The sequence below is a fragment of the Grus americana genome, chromosome 7, assembly GCF_028858705.1.
Source record: "Grus americana isolate bGruAme1 chromosome 7, bGruAme1.mat, whole genome shotgun sequence".
NCBI lineage: Eukaryota > Metazoa > Chordata > Aves > Gruiformes > Gruidae > Grus > Grus americana.
The window spans coordinates 11,287,174-11,315,078 of record NC_072858.1 but is presented as its reverse complement, the minus strand read 5'-3'; the positions used below and the strand labels follow the sequence as shown (position 1 = coordinate 11,315,078).

Sequence of the window (27,905 nt, the reverse complement as noted above, 5' to 3'; positions counted from 1 at the left end):
AGTTTGTAATGGTTTATCCCAACTTTTATTTCTAGCTCTGATTTGTTCCTACAAACATTCACCTCTAGATTTCGCCCCACATAATTGATATAATGTCCTTGCTTCAAGGCACATCATTTGCTCAGTAACAGTCCCAATTACTCAGGGGTTACTGACTTTGGACTTTTAAAATGCAGTAACTACAGGAAGTACCATGACCCCAATTACCACAGATATGTGCATGGATCATAGACTCTGCAGTCAGACTTCTCCTGACTAATCGTTAACCAGGAAGAACATTGGGAGCTGCCACTGATTTTTCCTGAGTTACTTTAATGGGATGACCATATGGCATGTGCCTTTCCCCTTTCATCCTTAGAAGACTTCCAGAATATTAGTCAGTTAAACCTGACAGGACTTCTGGAAGGGACTCAGATTGACCTAACAGAAATTGAGCTTTAAAATACTTTGGGGTGCGACATCTGTCCCATTTTCCCCATGCTTATCGTTTGTTCCATTTGCACCTATGTAATGAATCACAAGCAACTTTTTCATACCTAACTCGCTGGAAGTTTTAGAGACCTGACACTGCAGCTAAGTGTGACCAAGGGAAGAACCACAAATCAGTTCTTGTTTTGGCTGTGATCTTTGAATAGACACCTTCTGATACTGAGAGGAGGAGGGAGGGAAGGGTGTGTTTAAAGGTGAGAGATGAAGAACATGCCCCACGTCTGTGAGTCCTTTCTGCCCCTCTGACTGTCTCCTGAAGACACAAGCTCAAAGGGAACTTGAACTCCCAGGACCTTTTACACAAGCTGTCCCTAAGAGTTCAAGGTGACTGGAGGTTACTTTAGGGTACAAGCAGATGAAGTGCTGCCTTGGTATATGCACAGATTATTGTAGATGATATTCAAGGCAACAGATCCTCAGCTGTATTTCTTGTGGGACAAATGATTTCCAGAGTGCTAGGTATTCTTGTAAATGGGCTTTCTGATGTGATCGCCTAACATTTTTCACAGGAGCAGATAGCCCTGGATGCATTTGTAGTCAGATTCTATTTTGTATCACCAGGAAATGCGTTCCTTTACCCACGCAGTAAATTAACAAAACATACACACATCTTCAGAGTCATTTATATAAGCACTATAAAATTGAGATTGTCAGGAAGCCTTGCATTAAAACGTTCATTCCTGATTAGAAGATGGCATGCTGAGTACTTCAACCCACTTTACACTTCAAATCAAGCTATTATTAGGGCATCTGTCCGTTCACGCTTTCACTTAATGAGAGCTGGTTTTTAGAGATTCAACAATGATGCACCCAATATAAACTTTCAGCAAAAAGTGTGATTTTGTCAAGCATCTGCTTGCAAAATAAAAGGGTGAATCCTGCATTTTCAAGACTTGAATAACATTGAGTACATTGATGTGAATCTGGACATTGCCATTTTCCCTGTGTAACTCCCACACAGACTTTGGCCCATGTTGCATCCCTGTTGGATTATTGTAGTGCTGCAATGCACATGGAATATATGTTCATTTAGACCAGAGATCGTGCCTTTGGGATACTAGATGCAGCATATCTTATGATTTAAGGGGAAGGACCAGGAAATGTGGGGGTCCCAGGGCTGGAAAGCCTGTAGGATTTGCCCATCTCCTTCTTTCTTAGTGCTGGGAAAACAAATTCTGTGCTAAGGAGCTTTGCCAAAATGATCAGGGAAGGTTTCAGGAGGGCATTGCAGACAGCAGTGCATGGAGACAGGACTGCTCCTGAGAGATGGGTTAACACAAGCAGCCAGGACCCACTGGGGACCACTCACATGTGGCCATGTGGGAGCCATCAGCCAGGCTGGACTGAGCTTTCTTTGCAGTAGCCCTGGGAATGACCAGGACTTGGTTTGATGCAGTGGTCACTGATTTCAAGAGCTTTTCAGTGAGCTTCAAAACCCTGCACTGGTGTACTGGAGATCACCCAGTATGAAAATCCGTTTTTCCTAGTGTTCTCAGTACATTTTATCAGCATTCACTACAGCAATGTCTGCTCTCACCCCGACCAAATCAGAGCCCTGCAGTTATTTACGATACTCCATTTTTTTCTACAAAGAATATCTGCTCTGTTTGGTGGTGGTAACATTCACTATCCATGCATTATGCTTGATTGAGCATTTTGGCTTGTTTCTGCCATCTTAGGTTCTGTGGATGTATGGGTTATTTGATAACCAGCAAAATCACAGGGATTATAGGACCAAGATAGTGTTAAAGGAATAATACATTTGTTTCTTCTATTCCTTAATCTGAAGTGGTTTTGAATTTAGAAAAATGCAGGGTCCAAAAATGCATGAACTGAATCTACAGCCTACCATGACTAATGTTTTATAAATACTCAGATGGAGACAGACAGATTGAAAAATTGCTGGAGTCAAATCTACGACTATTAAGCAAGTTCTCTTACATGCTTTTGGATCTTTCTTGAACATGATACAGTTAAGGGGAAAACACACCATCTCTTCATTGCAGATATAAAAGGTAATGCTGTATAAATAAATGAGAAATCATTAAATATTTACTTTAAATGTGTATCTACAGACATTCATGCAGATAACACTCATTAAAAAAAATGAGCAGAGAAATTTTTTTACTGCAGCCTGTTCTTCAGCCATGACTTATTCAATTTTATGTCACTTGTATTTGAAGGGTGATTTGTTCCGAGTCTTTTGCAACACCATTTGTTTTATATTTGAAATGTCAGTGGTAACTGAGGTGTCTTCTGTGAAATGTCAGCAAAATGAAATCCAGGGAGCCATCAGGATGATAAGGAAAGGCCTCTGATCCTAAAGTGAGACTGGACCATGCAGATTCGTGTTTGGATGGTATGTTTTGCTCTAGCACCTGATATGTATGGGGACACCTGTACTAGGCTGGGGGTCTCTTCGTTATTGATAAGGGCAACTGTTCATCAGCACAGCCCCTTCCTTGTGGTGCGACTTCAGGCACATGGTGCCTCAAGGAGAGCTAGTGTGAAGGACACTGACCTCTGGTTGCCTCTTGTCTCTAGGTCGATCTGCCTGTGTGTATTACAGACCTCAGTGGTCCAAAGATGCAAACAGTCAATGTGCAAAAGTTCATTAACTTGCAAAGCAGTAAGACAGAGTCCCCCAGGCCAAACTGCAGATCTGCAAATCACGGTGTAACGTAGAGGTGAATAGTAAAACAGCAGAAAAGAAGAACGGAGAGAAGAGTACTGATGGTTCCTGTTACTCCTTGCTGAGGTAAGTGTGTCAGTTTTATAGTACTTTGAACATATTATCCAATGATCTGACAATGTGGTTTTCTTAGTGGTTATATTGCTAATTACCTCTATTTTAGGATTAATAACTTATTCTGTTATGGGGATTCTCTATGCTTTAAGAAAGAAGGGGAAATGCAAATAGTCTGTGGTTTGCAAGCTTTCTCAGCCTCACTCTATCAAAGTCCTATGGAAGCACAAAGATTTTAACTTCCATGTAGTCAAATCTGAGGGAAAAGTTCATATATGCTCTGAAAAACAACACTGTGGGACTCACATTGCCTCACACATTGCCAGCTTGTGTAATGTTTTCCACTCAGTGTGTAATAAATGATAATGGAGCAAGGCAGTAAGAGATAACATAGCTTGCCAAAAGTGTGCAGATATAACCAAATTAAGACACCATGCACCCTTAAGTTTTCAGGCTACCCTGGCAACGCTAATGAACTTTTAATGGCTGAAAAGTCTAGAACAGTTTAAGCTTTTCTTTTTTAAACAAACTTTGAGCAACCTTTACTCAAATTAAACACAGTACCTCTTCTTACTTTTGCAATAGATTGTTTTTTTTTTTTTCCTGGGCTGGACTCCATAATGAATTATTTCCTCTGAATCATGAGGAGAGAATACTTCCTCAAGTCGTTTTCAGTCTGACACTGAAAATGAGCCCACAGAGTGGAAATCCAGGCTGAGCCAGCCTTCACATCAGTTTCTGTGAAAGAATCACCCTTATTTCCAATTATCCAAACCAGTGGCTGCTAAAGTATTGATGCTTCTAAGCTACAGACATCAGAAATTAGTTACTGAGGCAAATTGCCTTGCTGTGCTTCCATTTTCAAATGTAATTCCACTGAAGGGACACTTGATTTTCTCATTAAGTCCTTTTTTCAAAGGGCAAATCAACATGGAGAACTTTCTTGGACATGCAGTTCTGTTCCACAGTTCAGTTTTATGGGGGAGGAATTAAAGAACTCAAAATATTGTGATTCTGTCTGAGACCACTACTTGACCTCTATCTGAACAAGTCTTCTGCAAGGATCTTGACTTAACAAGACCAGCTGATGGACCTTGACAAACACGGATTTTTTTGGCTGCAGTAATGAGTTCAGGATCAGTATGGAGAAGTGCTGTGATTAAGGGCAGGGTTTGTGGATGAACTCCAGAGCTTCTGCCCTAAAGCCAGCCCAGATAGGCTGTTATTGGTGCTTCCAGAAAATTTCAGGTAGGAAATCAGCGAAAGACCTGTAGGTAGAGCCCATAAATTACTTTGGCCTTATCCTTGTGCTTCTAGCTTCCTGAATTAGGCACCAAATTGTCCGTAAAATGTGTTAGAAAAACTGAGAGAGCTACAAATCAACATGCTTACTGGGGAGCTGCCATGTACTGATGGAGACACTGAGCAGACAGCTGTCGCCTCAGTGTTTTCTGCCAGCGGCTTAGCTGTCTATGTGTGGCTAAGAAAGAGCCCACACCCTACTCAGCATGTGTAGCTCCTTGAAGGGAATTGTCTGAAATCAGTCTCTTGTGGGTAAAAATGCAGTGAATAGGGGAGAGCTCTTACCTTTATCCAGGAACAGAAAGTCACCCGGGCTCAGATTCAACATCTCACCCTGCCTGCTGTAGTTATAGCTGGGGTTTGAGCCCAGCTGTCCGCGAGAGCAGTAAGGAATGGGACAACTTGGGTGAGGTGCCCAAAGTGGGAGTACTACTCTGAGAGCCCTCTAGTCCCTGAAGAATGCCTGGACAGGACTATGCTGGTCCTGTTAATCCTGTTCAGCAGCTCACATGCCCTGTTCTGGCATTTAAAGACGCTGCAGAACCTAGTTTGTGAAGATTGAACAAACAGGAAAGAGAAATCTTTGGGTTAGGCAGCATCTCAGGCATGTCTTGCAGGACCTGGGTGCTTACATCTCTCTGTACATCTAGCCTTAGGTCATGCACTTTGTTCAACAGCTGTTCTCAAATGTAATAACTTCACCAACATAATGAGCTAGTGTCCCTGGTGCTGTGTATATGTACTGCATGAACGTAAATGAACGTAAAGTGCACCTGCACTTCCTCATTGCGCTTACCCAGACAAATAACAACCTCACACTTGCAAACCATTCAGAGCTGCCAGATGGCTACTTTGCTTGCAGTTACCATGCCTATTTCCTGCATGTACAGGGTTTGTGTATGCAATTGGGACACTGTTCTTTCAGAGGTGGCTCACAAAGTAGTGATGACCTAAAATCCCATCAGCATTTATGGAGAAGTAAACGCTAGTTATCTAAGGTCCCCATAATGGCAGTTCCATGGGTTTGCTCATCCCATCCTAAAATGGGCTGGTAGAACTTTCTGTCAAAATACTTCATGTATGGGTTTAGCACAATTTCAATGGGAAGTGCTAAAAAAAAATAATAGCAATGCTGACAAAATAGGAAGGATTTTGGGTCAATCTTACGCCAGTTAATTATTCAACATCCCTTTCTTAGGCACTTTCCATGATTTACTTTTCTATTTTCTATTTAATGTCAGACATTTTCTTTCAGTGCCTTAATTAGTCCATCCATAAATATGGATTGGCTCTTACATATTGAAGCAATATCACAGTAATCCTTATTATATTAACTTTCACCTTAAGACCAGCCATTTGACTATTGTGAATTAATTCTTTGTTTAGAAAAGTTTGGCTTAGAATTTTTGTGTAATATATGGTTTTAAAAATGACTGTTTTCCAATTTTTTTGGCCCTGTTTCTTCAATAGCACTTTTGAAACATCTCGAGGTTTGAAAGATTTCCACTTTAATTTGTACTTTGTGCTTAAGAGAAAATCAATTTTGCTTGTAATCCAAGCACACCTTCATTTTCTCTTAAAAAATGTCTTGTGTTAAAAAGAAACAATGATATCACAGTCTTCATGAGGCTGGGGCAAAATCTCTGTATTTGGCAGATGAGGTAATGGCTTTCTAGGAAAAAGTTGAAGATGGAATCTCAGAAGTTACAAAAAACTATGATACATCACTGTGATGAAAACTGAGATCTATCGTTGGTGTCTCTAGGTATCTCCATTAGCCAGGTTAGTTGCACATGTATATAGCTAACATTATATACAGAGTCAGTGCTTCCTTCTGAATATATGACTTAGGATATTCCCTAAGATGAGGGGCTCAAGAGGGAGGAAAGTTGGGCCTGTGCAAAAGAGGCAGGATGGAAGGTGAGAGACCAGTGTCTATGAGCAAACTGCCTATAATATGTGCCTATTATATTTAATCGCTAAGACATTTGTAATTATACTTTATCAAATATAAGATAGCGTGCATTTCCTGGTATGATGAAGTAGCTATGCCGTGCATCTGAGAAAATCCCTCAAGGATGTTGCCTTCCTTTCAGTTCTCTGAACCCTTCAGAGAATTTAAATTAATGAAGAGCTTTCCCAATGACTGTGGCATCTCTCCAGTGTATATTCCCACACAGAGCTGCAACCCAAACTCTGGGGATGAGATTCCAGAGAGAGTGTCACTGTACGTATGTTTAGTTTCTTATGGTCTTTCACCAAAAATCTGCTACTGGTTACTGTCACATACAAAATAGCAGGTAGAAGAAGTTTTGGCTGGCTAAAGCCTGTTTGGTTTTAGGTTCTTTCTCTAGGCAACTAAAGATACCTACGTTAAAATATATTTTTAAAAACACTTTTTATTTTAATCTTAACAAAATAAAAACAATGCAGTTAAACATGCAAGAAGGACTACATGAAGTAAGTGTTAAATTCTGGAAGCTTTTTTCATACCTCTAGTAGGAGAAGAAGGTGAAATTTATTATTTATTTCAAGGCATTTCAAAAGCAAAGTCCTTTGAAAGCTTTTAAGAAATAGGATACAAAATGACTGATAAAAAGCCTCTAAGCAACCATATTCTGGGATTTCAAGTCAATTCCTTTCAGCAAATATCCCAAAGTCCTACAATGGTAATAATCAGAATTCAAACCCAATGTTATCCATTGAAATCAAAGGGAAAATATTGGGAGATATCACTCGTGTGTGTGTGTGTGTGTGTGTGTGTGTGTGTCAGCTGGGCTTGTGCATTGAAATATACTGGCAAAGGTAATGAAATAAATTCCCTTGCATTTCTACTGCCAGGCCCTGCCTCTGGCTGAGCAAACTGTCTGGGAAGGATTCAGGGCTAGCGGGATTCAGTGCACCGCTTGGTATGTGGCAAAAGGAGCGACAATATCAGATTCAGATAATGGAGAAAACATTTTAATTGAATCCAGCTATAACCCGATCAAAATCACTATTACTTCTGGGTCCGACCCAGAAGACCACGTGCTGCTGGTTTGCACTTCCCTCTGGGAATATGCTCTACAGAGACTCCCGATTCATTGCTTTAGCTGGCTTCTTCCACGGGAGAAGTTGTCTATTCATGTCACTGCTCTGAATGCTGCAGGAAACTGGAAGCAAAGCAATATTCTTTTACTTTCATGTTTTCTGCTTTTGGCCAGCAGCCAAAGCTCTGCATTGTTCAAGCCGTTTCCTACAGGTTCAGTGCAAGACTTGGGTCAGACTATTAGTGTTAGGTTAAAGTCTAGTTCTGAATCAAATCAGGTCCATTTCAGGTCCATCCATCAGGTGGATATGATGTAGTAGCTAACAAGGAGCTGCAGGCAGAGTAAGATTGGAGAAAAATCACCTCCTTCAGACACCGTGTCTCCTTTCCCCATTTCTGAGCACTTGATTTTGGCTATGACATTATGATGAAGTACAGGATTGGAACAATAAAGACTCTTTGGCAATCAAAATCAGGTGACATAGCATTTCTGGCCAGAAAATCCCATGCTAAACCTTTCCTATGGAGAGAAGAATGCAGGCTGAGATTAGACTGCAACAATTACAGAAACCTTGAGATGATGAACAGGCCCCTTCTAACCTTTAGAGGATTGGCTTTTTACACATTGCTGCAACATGACAAAGTATTATACTAGTTATTTTAAGAGGCAAAGGTTAGCAGCTTTGATGGGGCAGATGGAGCAGAACTTAGGGCCTACACTGATAATTTATGAGTGGGGTCATGCTGCCTTCTTTGGAGATGTGAGAGCAGGAGTTTGTGCTTGTCACCCCACAACCCACCCCCTTTGCAGCTGTGTGGAGCAGGAGAGGGCACGCTGGCTGCCTGGGAGGGTCCCAGGACTTCTGGGCCATTTGGCTTTGCAGCTGTCTGCAGTCAGTGTGCGAGCTTCCCTCCAGTCACCGTGGGAACCTAGGGAAAGAGAGCTTGCAGGGCCAGAATAATAAATTCAGTTTCTTTCACTCTATTTGGTCCTGGTGGAAAAGAAAGTCTGAGTTAGCAAGAAAAAAGTAATGGCAAAAAAGTAATCCATTTATACAAAACCACTATTGCTGGAGCTCCTGTCGTTCTCTTAATTGTGGATTGCACCACTTTTGGAGAAGACTATTGGCTAGACTTTCTTTAAAAACAGGGTTGAAGACCTTCAGGGTGAAAAGCATTTGCAATTGCACATTTCTAATCTTCTTCCTTCCATTCTTGTTGGTTTAGGAGAACATAAAAAGATTTTTGTTTAAATGTAATTAACAAAGAAATACAAGTCACCTCAGGTTGGAATTTGAAAGTCTGGATTCAACTCAGATGAACTTTTAAAGATCCATTCATAATGCCTTAAAGCATTTGTGTATGAGTGTGTTGGTTTTAGTTTTTTCCACAGTCCTTCCAAGAACGTAACCATCCTTTTTCTTTATACTGGTGGCCTGTTTTCTCCTTGATATAGCTTCTCATATAGAATCCTAAATCTAATGATTTTTTTCTCATGCTGGCAAAGAGAATAAAAGGCTCTATGCTGCATTCTTTAACATTTTTAAATCTCAAGCAAACCTGAAAGCCACTTCAAAAGCGTTATATTAAATAAATGCTGCAGCAGGATCAGGTCCTTTTCACTAAAGAAAAGCAAAATAAAATGAAAAAAAGACTCTTCAAAAAACCATCGAATTTCCCAAGGTGGAGATGAAACACTGACTGTTATCTCCAAGGCTATTTGTATTAGTCAAAATACTGAGCCCTAAGAACCTTAACATCTTAGTGTTTGGAGATGAAATGTGGGTCCTTAATTTTATCTTGTGTCAAACCAATGGCATTATAAGTTACCCAGCATGCTAACAGCTGCCTATTCAAGCAAGAAGCATAGCGATGGAAAAAACCTCTCACGCCACTGACTCCAGTTCCTCCTGTTCCCAGGTAGCCATGTACTGTGCCTACATCTGCTCCTCACATCCAGTCAAAATGTATCCCCATGCAGTCTAACAAACATAGCTCCTTGCTACATAAATCCCAACCCACAAAAAATGTGAATGACTTCCTTGTGATATTCCTCCTTCATACCTGCAAGTATCCCCTTCCAATAGTTCCTTGGTTTGGTTTTTGTCATTGCAACAGTTGCTAACAGAAACACTAGAGTGAAGCTTTATAACAGCTTATAATTATACCATCTTGGTTTTTTGTGTTGTTGCATTTTATTTTTTGGGTTGTTTTTTTTTTTTTTTTTTTTTTCACACAGATACAACTATCCCAAACTTCCCATTATGAAAATACATTTTCCCAGGCTTGGTTATATTCAAAAGCAAAATTATTCGGAAAGTTTGAGTAAAGTCTCATAAGTGGCTTTTATATGAGGCGAGAACAAGGAGCATAGGAAACTTGGTAAGGTCACAGGACATGATCCTGCTCCCACAGACGTCAACAACTATTTTCCCAAAGTCCTCCCAGAGGATCTAGAACCAGGGACAGGGACCGTTGCTCTGCATTCCTTGTATAGACAGAGTTGCCAATGAATCTTGGTGTAACACTAGTGTAAAGTACAAATCCCAAACTCAACAAGGCAACATGAGCCTGTACAGACCACTAGGTTCTGGGCAAACCACTTAACTAAACACAAGACCCGTTAGTCCAATGTTTTTTAGTTGGCTCTCACTCAGCAAAGCACTACTCAGAAAACTTGTCTGATTATCATTGATGGGAGAAAGCAGAACATCCACCAATCCCTTATTTTGCATATCTCCGTAACTTCACTTTTCCCTGACACACTTTAATTTAAAAAAGAAAAAAAAAAAACCCCACCAAAACCTCAACAACCAATCCATCCCTTTTTCCCTGTGCAGAGATCAGCACTCTCTCAGTCTTGATGCTGGAACTCTGCTAGTGATCAAGGAGATAAGCTTGTTTTTGTCTGTATCTGTACTGTGACAAAAGTCTGTTGCAAAGTTAGCTTCATGTTCTATGCAAGAACCCTCAGGTGTCAGTACTGTGCAAATGGCCCTTGACGGAAAGATTTTACAAGTTTAACATGTCACTTTTGCTAATGCAGTTGTAACCTTCTCTATTTTTCTGCACCATTCCCTTCCTCCAGAAGATACATCTGTGTCTGCCACACTGCGTGTGGTATCTCACAGCAGGCTCATCCCGCAGAACCAGGGGAGATCATCATTGGACCAAGACGGCAAAGGTATCAATGTATATATGTGCAAGGTAACTTTGTATCCAAGATATGGTTCAAGTAAGTAAGTATGCCTGACAAGGATTTTGAACGCCTAACTTTTTTCAGGTCTGTGAAAATCCTTATTTACAAAAATGAGAAGTATGTTGCATCCAAAACTGACTATTAGTGTCAGGACAAGCAAGTTATCCCACAGATCAGAAGCTTGGCAGGAGTGTAGAATAAGGACAATGTCAGACTCCTGTTTTAAGAGGAAATGCTCTAAGTTCCCTAAAGGTACCTAATTCAGGAGCTACTGGTTAAGATTAACAGGGACAATGCAGGTAAAGAGTGAAAGGACGGCATGAAGATCTCTGCCTCTTGATCCACTTTGAAAGGATGCTGTAATCTGCAATGCAACTAGTAATCTACTACCTCTGAACAATGGCAACTGCTACAACAATCTCCAGCTTCCTCATTGCTCGGATCGAGGTGTTGCAAAAGAAAACCCTTCAATCTTGTCACAGTCACTTGAGTGTACGACGCAGGGTGAATCCAGGATGTCTTAGTCTCTAAAATATATGATGTTTATACCTGTTGCATCTGCTCCTTCTTGTAGTTTCATCATTCAAACATCATGAGGAAACCCTTCTTGCTTACAAAACATGTATAGATTGTATTGTAAGCAAGGACTATGTGTATCATACTCCAGTATCTTTCTCTCTATGCAAACATTTTGAGTAACTGTGATATAAAGAGATGCTGGCAGGCCTCCAAGAAGAATTCAGGACGGAAGTTAAACAGCCTGAGTTGTTATGGTTCAGCAAACATCTCTTTTGTCTGGTAGATCGTACAGTTTCTTAATAATTTCTGGACATAGAACAGTAATGTCTCACAGCTGGGTGCCTTTGGCTTGCTGTAACAGCCATCAATACAGGGGACTGAGTCCATGGACTCCAGCCTGGAAATCATGTGCCCTGCCAGAGGGAGCTGAAACAAATACATCTTTAGCTGCTACCAGAAGTTATATATGATGATCATTGAATGCCATGATTTTCCTATGTCTGCCTGGGTTCTTGCTCCCAATAAAAGACAAGGTCAAAAAGAGAAATTATGATGTCTATCTTGAGTCTTGTAAGCTGAGAAATTAAGTGATGACCCTTGGGAATGATAAGAAAAAAAGTTAGGGAGGAGACTATCTGTGCCATCATGATTCGGGACATTGGTCTGCTGGAGGAATCTGTGTACACTTACCAGAAGCTGGTGGAGAACAGCTTCCAGGAGACATAGCTGCACTCCCACCCTTCCCTGGAGCATAAGTGTGTCACTGGTTCATGTCAATTAATGGTTGTAAACACTTGTCAATCATTTAATACCATATGATTTCTCTTTACGGTCAGGATTTTTCCCCTGCTACATCAGCTCAGTTCCTAAGGCTGCAATTGTACATGACAGTATAAGCTATATTTCTTTAGTTTTCATCATGGCTAATAGTTTTCTCTGCTTTCAGTCCTGAAGCCTCATTTGTAGTAGATGAATGCAATTAAACTGCTGCATTTGGTTGGCAGGTGAAAGGATCCTGGTGCACAGACTGTATTTCAGTTTGTAAAGAGATTAGCAGTCCTTCAAAATGAAAGGCACTAATGAACCAAAACTAACCAGTATTCCTTCAGAATAACACAGCACTTTCAGTCTTGCTTTTCCCTTGTAGCTTCTTCCTTTAAGTGACTTAAAAAGCAACTTCTGAGGGTGTTTTTATCCCTGCAAGTTGCTCAGAGGGAGTACATTTCTGAAGAAGGAGTTAATGAGGTTCTCAATCCATCTGTCAGTCTCTTCTCCCACCCCAGCTTCTCAAGAATAACATAGCTCAGATTAGTGTCATCTCTCATTATCTTCCCTGGGAGCTGGGACAGGTCATCCCTCCCCTAAGCAGAATGGGTGATGAAATATTTATTCAGTTAAATTATCTAAGCTGGAGTCCAGCACGCAGATGATGAGGAGATAGAAAGCAGAGTATGGTTGCATTCATGTGTGTGTCTGTGTGTGTGTGCAGATTGCAAAAGGGTGGGCAAAAGGCTTCCTTGGGTCACAGGGCTGCATTTAGCCAGTCTCTGAGGGTTAGCGTGGCCTTCCCTTACGCCAGTCACTGAGAGCTGACGATCTGAGCTGCGCTGGGATTTCCAGCATTCAGCTGTGTTGGCCGTAAGGATGACAAGTCCTCTCTGCCATTGTGTGATTGTCCTTAACTTGGTGGAGGTTATGCAGCAGACTCGTTGTTGTGGTATTGGAAAGGGCAGTTCGTGCTCCAGCAGGCTGTTAAGCACAACCACCACGCTGATGGGCTGAGCTCTCTCTGTTGGATATGCTCAAAGCACGGGCATTCTTCGTGAATTTTTGCTGTCACCAACAGTCATGGAGAGCATCTGAATGACCTGGATACTGTTCTCATTTTATAAAACCTTACCTATCTTCCTGGAGATAAATCTAGTTGATTTCAGTTTTGATCATGGGACATGAGAATGGGTGGAAAAGATGAACTTTCTTATGCTGGCTGCTCCCCACCATCATTTTAAAAATGTCTGTAAACAAACCTACCTTTTTCTTAACTCTCTCTCTGACATTTGAGAGGCTAAAAAATGACAACTTTAGTTTGTCAGTAAACACAACATCTATAGGAGTTGACAATATTCCCCCTGAAAGGGATTTAAATGAAAAAAGAATCAAATCCTTGCTATCTCCAAGGGTGTGATACTAAGGGGGTAAATGCCCTCTGTAGATAAGTCTTTGGAGTTGCACTGGTTTGGGAACTGTCCTACTGAGTTGGTCTTTGCTATACCTGTGGGTGGGGGGAGATTCATGCCACTGCTCTCCTCTGCTACCTTGTAGAAGTAATAGTGTCTTTCACCTTTGTCTTATTCAGCGAACAATGTAGCATACGACCCAGAAGCTGAACACCCTCCTTTCGGTGGCATCGTGCATGTGGGAATTTCTGTGCTTTCTGTTTTCTCCTCTGCCCTTGGTTCCACATCGTGTATCTTGAGAACCAGAAAAGTATCTCCTAATTCCACTATAGCAATTTCTTCTCTCAGTGGTGGTTTAGATTTCTGTCTTGGCTTGCATTCAGGGAGACCAACCACATCATGCTTTGGGGAACCAGACCTTGAGCTTTTGAGAGCTGTCTCTGCTTAAGAAAGCACTATGGCAATGTTTGCAACCTGTGTTTTCTCAGGCTTCAGGAAATAAAGACACATCGGAACTCACCTTTTAAAACAAGCTCTAATTCACCTTGTAAAATAAGGTCTGACCTGTGGTTTCTACATTGGGAATGAGGGAACTCTGTCAAGATACTTCTTCAAATGAGCAATCATTTGGAGGCGCAATTGCCTTAGGGCCAATCTCTTTTCCTTTGCTATCATTTTACACCACAGTGGCACCTTTTATTGCCCTAGCGTGGCTTTCAGTTTGCACGTGGAAAGGTGTAAGAATTCATGTCAGCCATGCCAACATGACACTACGGATCAGGTCCACAATGCTTTTATCCTAGAGTTTTCATCAGAGCTAAGTGCCTAAATAATTGTGGGTCCGGGTCTATACACCTAAGTAAGATTCCAGCTGCTGTTAACTCCAGCCTCCACATTCTCACTTTCTTTTGTTAATTCAAGTCAGCAGTTTACAGAAATGTTTAATGCCCTATTTCAGACCCAGTGAACAAGCGTCGTGTCAGCCTCTTATAATGATTTACCACTGAATGCTGACTGTGTTATTGTTGTGTAAGCCAAGTTTTTTGGGTTTTTCATAGGTTTTTTTTCCCCCCAGCACTCAGAAATGCAGTCCTGAAATCTGCAAGAACTGCACATGGAAAAAGTCAAACTGGATTTAAGACTCAAACTTTGCTTGAGAGCAGGATACCTCAAAAAATTCAGTCAAACCAAAGGTGACCTGTGTGCCTCATGCAAGGAGGTTCAGGTCTCCTCCAAACTCCACTGGTTTCGCTGGCTGTGAGAGACAGAAAACCACATTGTTGGTATCTCAGCCCACTGACAGACAGATCACATGCCAGCAGCGGATGGCATGTGCTTTCTGACGCTAGCTTTGCTGCAGCCTGGAGCCCCTGCTTCTCTCCCTCCCTTCAAAAGGGGACTCCTGCTGGGCCGGTGATGTTTGTTAGCTCACCAGAAATCACAGAGCTGATCCTTGGCTGCACAAGGCCTGCTGATGAGAGGCTGCCTTCTGCTAGTGGAGTGCCACAGGATATGTTGCAAGCTTTCCATATTAATGGCATCGCATGAGGCTAAGCAGCAGGGGCAGCTGCCTGAGAACCTTTCAAGACACCAGCACTTTTACTTATTTATTCTTCACCTGCTTTTGTTATAAGATCATCAAGAATGCTTTCACTGGTCCTGAGAGCCTCAGCTTTGCCTACTTTTATGAGGAGGAGTTGATACCTCCTGCTGCCTCCTCTGCCCCATATTGCGGTCACATCACAGGCAGACAAGCCATCCCCTTCAGGCACCTTTTTCACTGTCTGTGCAGGTAAACAGTCAAATCTGTTTGCTCTCTTTTTTGTGTGTGTGTACATGTTTATGGCCAATCTAAATGTCTCCACTGAGTATTGGAGAGTTATAGCTGTGCAAAGGAATTGGACCTTCTAAACCATCTCCTCACTGGATTTTTGGCTGGTTAAGCATTGCCTGTAGCAGTGGGTAGTCATAGCTGCCTTTTGAGGAAACATGCATTTCTATCAATAATGCTGTGTTTGTAGATTTTGCTGCTTAATGGGCTTCAAATGTGGGGTTAGACCGAACTGTTCTGTTCAGCCAAGCAAGAGAAGCTGGTCATATTCAGTCAGAATATAAACTCTGTTGGCTGCTGCCTTGCATGAAGTCAAGAAGGAAATTGGTGCAAAACAAGGAAAATGATGGAAATTAGAAGCTGTTCCTCCTTACTGAGGTGTGGTGCTCCCTTGCACAGTTGTGTTTAACACAAATGTGACATGTAGGCACCTGGAGTTGTAGGGGGGTTGAAAGGCTGATGCATTTCTAGATACTCTAGGTTTCAGCACTTCAACACCATGAGACTGAACTGCTCCCCAAAATTCTGTCTCCAGATCTTAACCTGGGGTAAGACCCTGATCTCTTTCTACTTTTTGGAGTCACTGAATTCAAACCCAAGATCCATAAACTGCTCAAGCATTTGCCACTCAGGAGGCAGAAGTATTCACATTGATGTGATTTTGGGTCAACAACAATTTGGAGTGGAGAGTATAGTGGAGGAGAGAATGAAGATGCAGGGTATTTCATAAAAGGAAAAGACAATGTCCATTTACAAGCAGTGGGCTGGACTCAGTGGTGAAGACCTTGCTTACACACAGCAAGTGTCAAGCAGAATTCTACATTTGATTCTGCTGTCTTCATCTAATGATCAAATGGAAAAGAGCTGCAGTAATCAGAAGGCATGGTTCCTGGGAAGCACGCCTGTTCTGTTCTTACAGGATAACTTCCACAGCAAGTACCAGACCTCTGAAACAGCCCAGAGAAAAAGCCTCTCAAATCCAAGCAATTTAAATTCAATGAATGTGATTTGGTTTGCAGTTAGTTCCCTAGGAAGTAATGAAAGAGGTAATTAAAGACTGGACAACTACCTTAAGTAAAACATTATTCATTACAGTAAAAACATTTCGGATAAACTGTTTTCAGGCCATCAAAGTCAGCTCCACGTCTTTCTGTACATCACTATGGCTGCCCATTTCCAGATGGGGGAATGAGACATCTTTCTGAAGGTTCCACCACTGCCTGCTTGTCCCAGATGCCTGAGAAGGAGGAGGCTTACATTAAAACACATGGAACAATCCAGGAAGTGGTAGGATTTTCCTGCACTTGCTCCTCTCCAACAATATTACTCCCTGATTACAAGCTGCAGTCTTCCCATCCTTGATCACCTAGTCTCCTATGCCATCTCCAAAGACCTGCCCTGAACTTTCATCTGGTAGAACAGTGGCAAAAAAGTGTCCTTCAGAGAAGACAGCTCTTCCCTGAAGAAAGTGGATTCCCCTGAGTAAAAGAGCTGTGAGAAATTGGGAGGATGCAGTGAGGGTGGAAAGGGATCATCCAGGGACAATCTTTAACAATGGTGTTTGATTAGCACCTTGCTCTTGAGACAGCAAAAAATATTACCAATGTCAAGAAGAGTAAATCCCAGCCATGTAATGGACGGTGCTCCAATGGCAACAGCAGAGCAGGCAGCAAATGGCTTTTCTGAATTGAAGTGGAACAACATTTGCTATTCAGTCAAGGAACTGGGCAATTTGTAACTTCCTAAAAGCAATTTCTCAGGAAAAAACCCAACAATTAGAAATATCAAAAGCCCACTTTAAGTAAATTTGCCAATGTGAAGATAAATAGTAGCATAACAGCATCTGTGTGTGCATCAGTGCTCCCACCCACCACTCCAGTATTATTAAAGACTATGGGAAGTGTCTAACTACATCTCTATATAGTGGGTTTGAGCACATCCTTGCTTACCTAACATTTGTCCCTGAACAACGTGTTTCTAGTCTGAGTGGAGGTGAGCAGCACTGATACGAGCTCCGTTCAGAGCATTCAGTTTTGACCCTTATGGCTAATTTTACACTGCAATGAATCCAGTGCTACCATCTGCCTGTTTTACCATCTGGCCTGCTTCTGGCTAGGACAGAGTTAATTTTCACAAGGAGCCAGCACAGGGGAGCCAGGCTGGCCGGGGGCTATTCCGTACCGTGTGAGGTCATGCTCCCCATAAAATGGGGCTGGTCGGGGAGGGGCGGGTTCGGGGCGGCTCCGGGACGGGCTGGGCGTCCGGTCATGGTCATCGGATGGGTAAATTGCTTTCTGTTATCACCCGTTGTGAACGTTCCATTATCAGCACCGTTGTTGCTGTTGTTTCCCTCTCCCTTGCCGTCCCAGTAACCTGTCCTTCCCCCATGGGACCCACGAGGCTTTGCCTTTGTTTTCCCGTTCTCCTCCCCATCCCGCCAGGGAGGGCTGAGCGAGCGGTGCGTGGTGCTCAGCTGCGGCTGGGGCTGAACCACGTCAGCGTTTTTTGGTGCCCAGCGTGGGCACGCAGCATGTGCTCACTAGAAGAGTGACTTGGCATTGCACTGTGTTTCATTCTACCACCAAGAATTATTTCTATCCTTACTGCCTTCTTGTTGCCTGCAGGTGAAGCCCATGAAACCTCACAAGCAAGTGTCACCCTAGAACTTTGTCAACAAATCTATATAACTACCAACTATGTCAGTGCAATCAGCCTTCCTGTCAGTTTTTTTTCTTCAATCTTCCATTCTTACTAGCTGACAGTAAATCATACCCTTTTAACTTGCAAATACTGATCCTTAGTTAAGATAAAATAATTTGACCATAGAAACATCATATGTTGGACACCCCAGTGAATCACATGAAAGAAAATACTTGCTGCATTATCCTCTGGAAAGAGAGAAGGGTTAAGCATTGCTTCCTTGCCGACAAGATGCCTTAAAAAGCTGTTTTGTTGTGGAATTGATTCTGTACCCCAATCAATGTGAATGGGACTGCCAATGTGTACGAGGAATACTGGGACAACACAAGCTTTGCAGGGAGTTGTGGGTTCTTATGGCTCAGACATTGTGGGTGAGCATGGTCCTTTCTTGCTCCCTTTACCTGAGGCTGATTGTAGGAGTGCCTGTGTCTTGGGAAGGAGTGGCCTGTCAACCACCACACTGTGTTGTTCATATTACTGAGGGGTACCAGGCGTAATGAGGAAACAGATCAGGTTTTCAGTGTTGTATCTGTGAGACTGTTTCACCTCTGCAAATCAGTGCAACAGTGTAACAAAAACACAATTAATATCCTCTAGCAATTCCCCAGGTGCATCTTTTCCATCAAGATTGCAGGCAAAATAATTATTAACATTTCAAAACAATTAAACCATAATGAAAATTGATAAACTTTCCCAATCCTTTTGTCATTACTACTGAATGACTCCATCACTGGAGTTTTATTAAGATCATTTTTTTGTAGGACAAACATCAGCAAGGAATAATTCAGGTAGAGTTGATCTTAAGGTAGCAGGAAGGACCAGATGACATCTTGAGATCCCTTCCAGACGAGTTTTTCTTCTAAAACATTCTGAAAATCTACTTTCTCAGATCAGTAGTGATTTGCATTCATTTTGGATGGGTGGAAATGAACACACCAGCTTCTTGCAATGGGGAAGTCAGTCTCTGTTGCATTCAGATCAAGTCCGTATTTAGCTTCTAGGGATCAAGATATTCAAACACCTGAAAAATATCTGACTTCATGTAATGCATGCTGCTTTGCAGATTTTTAATGAGAAAAGCCTCCTATTTGTTATATTCTGGCTTTAGAAACCTAATTGATAAGTAAGCTTAAAATATACACTAAAATATTCTTCCTATAGCTCAATGTTATTTTCATTCTGCCCATTTAAATTCTTTCTTCTTCCACCTTCCTTATCATTTCAATTGCAGTTCATCTTGCATGACTAAGAAGGAAATACTTTTGCAGAAGAGTAAATCATCATTTCCTTGGTGTAAAACAATTTTTCTTCTCTCAAGGAAACACAAGCCTAGCAAAAAGCCAGAGAAGATCTTTGTTGTTTTTTCCCATATACTCTCTGACAAGATGAATTTTTGGATTTACTTTCATTAAGACTTTATGTAAACAGAAAAGAAAAATATAAAATTGTGTACAAATTCTTCATAATCTGTTAATCACTTACAAACTGACCTTGAATACTCTTTAAAACATCACTACTTGTGAACAGTAGGAAAAATTAGTATACAGAACAGTACCAAAAAGCAATAATGACTCAGAACAAGTCAACTAACTTTGGATTTTGTTTTTCCCAGTGTGGCACTTTTCTTCTGCGTTTGCAGGGTCTTGGTATACTGGTATTAACTTAGAAAAAAAGTCATAATCCAGTCAACTCTAGTGGTATGACCCCGGAGTTGCTCAAAATACTCATCTAGCATAAGAAGTGGTTTTTCAAATTCATTAAAAAGTATTTTTGTAAATGGAATCAGTGACATGAAGACAAACTTTTTAGATTTTCAGAGGGCAACTGGATAACAGGAACAGGTTTCCCAAGAATCACTTAATTGAAGGGTTTGGGTGTTGGTGTGTGTGTGCGCATGGAACTCTGCTGGTGAGTATGGAGACTGGTGCAACTGTATAGGGATATAGGGACACAGGGACTTATGTCCTCAGGTCTGAAGATGCAAGAAGATGTCAGCAAGCACAGGTGGCTGAAACCACTGTTTGGGGTTGTGCTCCAATGATAAGTTGGGTAACTGTGTTCTGGACATGTATAATTCCCTCTGACCTGCAGGTACAAGAGTTTTGGAGAACTTTATCAGTTGCAGACTGTAGTTGCCCTTCAGTGGTTATATCCACACATATAAGGAGTTGTATGAATTGCTGGGCAGCACTCCAGGACAAGTGGGGATGTGGGTAGATTAAGAAACCACAAAAGGAGAAGAGTTTGATCCCTCAGGGGACTTATTTGCCCCTATAAATGTGAGCTGATGTTCTCTCTCCCTCTCTCTCTCCTACAGGGACCTCTTTACCTTGCATGAAGCATAGAGGTATAGATAGATAAAATACTTTTCACTCATTTTTTAAAGCCTAAAGTCACTAAGTATCATAACCCATAAAGTGCATGAGGATCCATTTGACATATTCTTAAGTGAAATGAATTGCAGTGGTGCCTTTCACAACAGACTAGTTTATAGATCCGCAGAAGAGAGAATGGTCTACCTCCTCCTATGCAGCATACAGGATTTCGTCATGTACGCCTGGTACCAACAGATACTTTGGGCTGTTGCCATGTTATCTCTTAGAAGGAATTCAAGTGCTGAATGACTGCGATTATTAACTTTTGTTTTCTTCATGGCCGCTGTACTGAGCGATTACCTGAACAAAACCTGCCTAAGATAAGGAGATACATACCTTTTTTATTTTCAGGCTTCCTCTGACCCTGCCCCTTCTTACAAGGCTATTTTGTAGGGTGATGGTATGCCTAACTGAAACAAAAGAGAAATGCTTTGCTTTTCTAGCTAGACACCCACTTCAGGATAAATAAAAGATTTCTTTGATTGTCTGATGTTAAACTAGATTGCTATGGAAAAAAATCACTTGCCTTGAATATCTTGATTTATGATCAGATCCTTACCCAGCTTAGGAAATTCAAGTGAGACAAAATTTACTGGGGGGGCACTATGTATGAGGAAGGGAATGAGAGAGTTGCCTGGAATTTTATGAAAATGCAGATACTGAGCTATCAGCATGCCTGATTAATTAACACTTGTTTATGTTCTGTTTCTTTCAGCCTTGTTTCAACACCCCAGAACTGCTTCTAATAAAATCCCTTTGCGAGTTCTTTTTCCTTCCACACACTTAACTCATGATTGCAAAAATCATTAGCACTTTTGATTATAATCTATAATTAGCAGGAAAATATATGTGTTGAATTATTTAGTGTTCTTTTTCATCATCATGTTTTGACAGCTTTTGCATTAATAAATCTTTCGTAGACCCAAAGACCCTGTATAGCCTTAGACGGAGTTGTTTAAGGACTTCTGTTAAACACATTGCCTTCCAAGGACCTTAAAGCACGATATGCTACCCAGGATTTTTCATTCCCAGGTGAGTTTCCTGATCACTAGCCTGTCTCTTGTGCCTGCTTTATAGCTTAATGAATCTTTAAGAGCTTTCCTTCTCAGTGGAACAAGTTCAAAAGGAGAGGAGGAGATAACATCTCTGCACAGCCCGTAATGCTGGAGTGGTTGTGTGGCTTGAGGCCAAATTCATCACTTGTCTGCTTGCATGGCCTCTGAGTTGGTTCTGGAGCTGCTCAATTGGTTTTCCACAGAGAAAAACTTTGAATATAGTTTGTTCTTTATGATGTTCTCAAGGGAGCCTTTACCTGTGTTACAGAAGTGCCTCAGGGCCTCTATGCTTGATCTAGCATCCCTGATGTCTTAAATCTACATTTTTGGAGAAAGAGTAAAATGGCTCAATGTATTCTCAGAAGGGCCCCAACAGCTCTGCCAAAACTTTTGGGGCTGTAGACAACAGAAGTTAAGAGTGTCCTATGGGTTGATCCAGCTTATGTAAAGCAAAGACTGTATCCTGCAGTGACCTTCAGATGGGAGGATATCTGGTTTTCTGTGCAAAACCATGGTAGACCCAGTGGGGTTCCCTGCCTGTGGAATTGACTGCCAAGTTGTAACGTAAGTTGCAATGTAAGAAAGAGCCTCTTTGACCAGACCTCTTCTTGTTGCTCAGGACACAATGCAGTCCCTGTTTGTTCAGCTCCAAGGTCGCTAGCCGAGTTGGCATGTAAGGCTGAGTACAGCTGCCAGTGAACCAGAATTGCTGAAGTTCTCTGCACTGTTGGAGTCTATCAAGATTTTAAGCTGCCGATAGGATGCTGAGGTTTAGGTTTTGTCTGATTAATGTTTTACTGTGATTTTCTATCCAATTTGATGAAATTACAGTAGTTATAATTGCGAGCATCATGGGTAGGTATTTCTGAGTGCATGTAATTTATCAACTTTAATGAGTAAATAAGCACCTAACCACTGTGGCAAGAGATGCTCCCCAAATCTTTAAGTAATAATAAATAATACAAGTACAATGGAGCTCTCAGACTGGAGCAATTGCCCCATGTGCCATTACACCCATACAATAAACCATTTAAAACTGTTTTAAATGCTTCCTGTCATCACTGGTGGTGGGAAAATAATTTTGCATGGTTCATTTGCTGCAGTACTTAATTTTCTTCAGTGCTTCTGGAAGGACCGATTGTTATCGGAAAAATTGCTATAACAAGACCGTGTTATTACATGTTTAGTTTCCACCAGGAATTTCTCAATCCAAATCAAACTCGAATTAATGCAGTGGAGGAGTGTTTGCAATGGAATAGCACAGTTTGTTCAAAGCAGGGTAGTGCTTACTAGTCAACTGGAAACTGGTGAACATTTGTATGACTTATGTAAAAGTATATTGCTGCTAATGAACTCTGATTGTGAACTTGTTCTGAATAAACCCCAGAACTTAGAAAGACAACCTGGGATCTTCTCATAGATTTTGTTAAAAAAAATTTAGCAATGAAAAATGGGGGTTTCCTCTGGAAATTTTCCTTTTGATATTTTCTGACACACCCTAAAAAAATATCCCCCAAACAAAAAACTTTTTACATAAAGTAAGATAAAATGAAATTCTGACATTCTGATTCTGTGTCAGAGTATCCACTTAAGGTTTTATTACAATTCAACAACTTCCCTTAGCATATTTATTCAGATTGCAATGCCATCAACTGAACGCAAAAGTATGAGCATTAACAGAAAAAAAACAACATGGAGATAGAGATTCTCAGAGTGTTATGGTCTTGTTTTAAACAGTATAGCTCTTTGCTGTACAATTTGAATAATACTTAATATTCCTAGAGCCATATCACTTTTTGAGGCATCTTTGAATATCAGATGCTGCATCTCAAGGACTTATCTCCAGACTTGCATCCTGCAAATTAATCTTTTCAATTGCTTTTTTTTAGTTGTCAACTTTTTATGCAGCTCTTTTCACTAAATGAGTTGTTTATACATATCACCCTTCATTTAGCTTTAAGTAGATGTTTAAACTGTGATATTCTTTCTTTTTTTAAGGGACTTGCAAGTCTGGCATCTCTGTAGGGGTAGAAAGCATTAAAATGGTATTCCTGACAGTGGAAATGATTAATGGAAGGCTCTTGAGAGTGCACTTGTGTGTTCACAGTGTGGGTATCATTATGTTTACTGAGACAACTGTTAACGAAGCATCAGAAATGCAGAAACTGTGAGTATCTTACTGCCCTTGTCAAATTTCTAGTGTCTGTTGCCCTCTGTGAGCCCACAAATACCAGCCAGGAGTCTGGGAAGTGAAGGAAACATCCAATGAGTGCACAGATTTCATGGACAAGTGCAGCCCTTTGTTTTGAAAAAGCAAAAAATAAGTGAGCGTAACAAAGAACTGTTCCCAAACCTGAAGCTGCCTCCTGAGCAGCAGTTAAGTACTTTGGCTGATGAGCAGATGAGCAGTAGGAAAGCGGTCATCACAGCATCAGCCCTGAGCAGCTTGGGAACCAGAGCACCTTCAGCTACAGGAGCTAAAAGAGAGCGAAGAGGTAAGAAGAGCTTTTGCCATGGCTGCTTGGGCTGTGTGACTCTGGGCCTCGTATACTCCATGTGTAGGAGGTCTGAGAGGGAGAATTAACATCTCTGAGAACACTTCTGAGTAGCGTTTCTGTTACTGCTCTGAAGTTGACCCTAACTAGCCATACGCTAATCCAGACTGGTGTGTCATCACCACCCAGCTTGCAGGGGAAAAAGGGTTCCTTACAGCACTGCCTCCCTGTTTCCTTCCACACCTTGCACATCGCACCCCCCAAAAGCCCCAGTGCTGCTGCTGGGGGTTCTTGCCATGAGCCCTTTGTGGTCCTGTCCTACGGCTCCCCAAGGGAGCTTTTTGCCACTTCAGCAGGGAAGGTGATCACCCCGTCATGCTTGGGACAGCCGGAGCTGGGAGGGGGCCAGAGGGGAGGGGATGGAGATCCCATCCCCAGAGACAACCCCAGCCGCTGGCAGCTGCCTTGTCCCTGCTCTGTGCATGGAAAGCCCCTTGCCCTCCTGCTTTTGCTGCTGCCTTAGCTCCTGGGGTCTGGAACATGCCTGACATGTTCCTGGGGTTGCAGGAGGATTCTCCTGCTGCTTGTGATATGATGACCTTAGCCACTGCATGCATGGAAGAGGAGCTCGTGACAGGGAGGGAAAGAAGTCAAATTTAATGTCAAGTCAATGGAAAGTTGGGCAGGAGAGATTGGAGGAGGGAGATAAGAAGGGATCTCCTGGGTCATGGAGTACACTACTCAGATAGGGAAACAAAGTACAAATCAATTAATTAAAATGGAAGTAATTAAAAGCAAATTAATGAACGATTAATTTATTAATAATTAATTGCATAATCTATAACTGCTATAATTAGATTCATTGATTAATTAGAAAGAACATCTATTTATTAACCCGTAATCAAATTTTAAGTCTGATTAGTGAGTTTGCTGTCACTGTTTTTTTGGGTGGTTTTTTTTTTTTTGCCTGATAACTGCAAACCTTCCAAAATTTCAACCTAAATTAATTCGTGGCTACATATAGCCACGTTCTTGTTCCCCTTTAGAAAGGAGCGTATGCTTAGCTGACTTGGTGTGACGGCTCTGTCAGCTGTGCTTTGTGCACTCCAGATGCAGAGGTGTAAGAGGTTACCGTGCCGATCTGCCTGTCCCTTCCCACTCAGGGTGCTTGTGTCAGCAGTCAGAACAAAACTAGCGGCTCAACCCTGAGAAAGCTGGGCTGCCAACATGTTACCTTTTGTCAGAGAGTTCAGTACCGCCTTATGTCCTCTCAACCTGTTTTGTCATGACAAATTAACCCCAAACTTTTTAATTTGTGCATTCTACTTGCATGATATAATGGAAAAAAGTTTTGTTCGCTATGGGAGAGACCAACTTCCATCCCTACAACCTGACTTTCCTCGTTCCTTCTGTGACATGCATGAGTTGCAGCTCTGGTCTGCCACTCCATAGAAGCAGCAGGAGATGGCTGCTGTGATTGTGGCCAATTTCTTGGTAGACATTTCTCATCTGTGAATGACTGCCCTAAACCACTTTGCGGCATTTGACCTGATGTCCTGTGAGTAGCAAGATCTCATTTGTTCAGCTGGCATGTGAGCACTGAGCCTATCCACCGGCATTTGCAAGATATTTCATGGTGACAGTAATTACTATAATCAATCCCTTCAGCAGCAGGCTTGAAGCCTACTCTTTCCATTGACATAGTTGATCTAACTGCAGAATAAGTCACATGTTAACAGCTGGACTAAAAAACTACCCACAGATGTTGCTTAATAGGAGCCTGAGTAAGTCCACCCACTGCTGGTACATTTAGTCCTCCTAGAGGAGGCAGGTGTATAATCTAGGAAATTTTCCAGTACAGCCCTTAGAGACATGAATCATTAATGTTTAGTGCAAAGAAGCAATGTCCTTTTTACTCATGGGGGAAAAAGAAAAAGACCACAAACACAGAAAAAAGGGCTAGGACATCTGGGAGAGAGCTCACAAGCAGGAAGCAGCCAGTTTTTCTTTACGCCAAAGCTAGCTACTGGTTTTCGCTATGAGAAATAACACAGCGGTCTCTCCCAATACACTGCGATATTTTTTCATATGTTATCTAGAGCATTCCCGCTGTCTGCAAGCCAGGGTCAGACATGTCAGGCTGTGAATCAACTGAAATAGTTCGGCACTTCTGCCGCTGGCGTCTCTGGGAAGAGTGTTGCTCTGGTTTTGCTCAAAGGAAACAGGCTCGTGGACTCACTTGGGGTCTGTATGCCTCCAAGGAATGGTGGCACTTATGGCCAGTGCCTGGTTGGCCCCTTTGGCCCCTGCCTGCCTTCCTGGGACAGCCCCAGCATTGCCTGCTGTGAGGATCACAGGAGCACAGCGCTCAGGATAGGTGAAGAGGGTTAGAAGTGGGGATTATCTTTACTAAGCAGTGCAAAATAGAAAGAGGTCCATTCAGAAAAGAAGAAGCTTCTGGTGGAAAGCCCAAAAAAGTCATTCACACACAGACCCCTATGTATTCCCATAACTGTGACATAGTGCTGAAAATAGCTAAGCAAATAATAGCCCTTTAAAAAAAAAAAAAAAGGTACTTTTTTTTCCTCTTCTGAATTTTTCTGGACCTTTTCCAAGATTGGAGTATTTTGTAAAGGTAGAGTAGCTAAAACCTCAATCAAGCTGCCAACCCACATGCTGCAGGCAATGGGGACACGGGGAGAATCCCAGAACAGACATCCCAAACCTTGGCTTTGAGTGAGGACTTTCAGCCAAAAGCCATTAGCTTTTTTGGTGGTACTGGAACATCACCTGAATTGTGTAACCTTGGTGAACCACAATCTTTTGCCTGTGCAAACTGGCAGTTACTCCTCTGTATGCAGCAGCTCTGTGCTGCTGTAAACTGGCTGGGTGTGTGGCTCAAGATCATTACTTCTTCACTTCAGTTCTCTCGCTTGGTATTTTGTTCTTCAAAAAACTTCATTTAAGAAAAGAAACAGAAAGAAAAGGGTATTTCAGTTTTGATCACTGTGATTTACTAGAGGCATGATAGGCTGTGGAGCTGCTGTCTGGTCCCTACAAGGTGCGTATAATGCAGTTAGTCACAGGGCAACATAAATAGACACTTCTGAACTGTAAGCATTTCCATGACTAGCGAACGTGCTGCAGCCTCCTCTGGGGAAACGGCACTTTTTCTGGTGTTTACAACACAGCTGGCAACAACTCTAGAAAGTTTTCTGCTTTTGCCTGGAGCTCTTAGTTATGGAGCCACGAGATGCACTTGGCATTAATCAAGAGCTGGGTTAGCCATACATTTTGATGTGATTGCTGACTTCTTCAGGATGTTAACTGTGTTCTAGTTTGTTATCTATTTTTGTTGGAGTGAATATCCTTGTCCTGGAAAAACTAAAAACAAAAATATCATGTTACATTTTTAAAGCCAAAATCAAAATCCTCTTGGGAAAAACACTTGATGCTGGGGATGAGGAATGGGTTGTTTTCAGTTCCCTCAGTTTGGCCAACTGTTTTGGAAGATTTGTTCAATGACTTGTGACTGTTCTTCGTCAAACAAATGGGAGAATATTAACTCCAGCCCTGAGCCATTTTGGGGCCTGCCATGGGGTTGCTGGGAAATATCCAAGGAGAACCAATGGCAGCTGATTGAATGCAAAGACATATCATACTATGTTGGAGAAAAAAATCAGCACGGAGAGGGGTTATTTTTTTCTAATTACATCTACAGGTAAATTTTCTTCATGAAAGACATCACTGGAGTGGGGAAAGAAGAAGACATCTCATTGACCAAGTGTTCATGCAGAGTGATTTAAACTTTGTACTGTGATACAAAAGAAAATATGAACCTTAAGACTCACAACCGTGAGGAACTATAAACAGCAGCCAAGGCAGACCCAGGTGGGTTCAACTACTATGGACATACTTGTTACATCCCTCCATGGGTACTGGAAATAAGGCAGCTTTTATTCAGTGCCTTGAAGTCCTTAGATTGAAGG

General features: G+C 41.8%; 1 long non-coding RNA gene across 1 annotated transcript; it reads left to right on the top strand.

The window, feature by feature from the left end:
- Positions 1-2,737: 2,737 nt before the first annotated feature.
- LOC129208952 (uncharacterized) lies at positions 2,738-22,330 on the top strand. Its single transcript, XR_008577927.1, has 5 exons — positions 2,738-2,848; positions 3,034-3,247; positions 10,654-10,749; positions 21,287-21,398; positions 22,041-22,330. It is a non-coding gene; the product is annotated as an uncharacterized LOC129208952 (long non-coding RNA).
- The last annotated feature ends 5,575 nt before the right edge of the window (positions 22,331-27,905 follow it).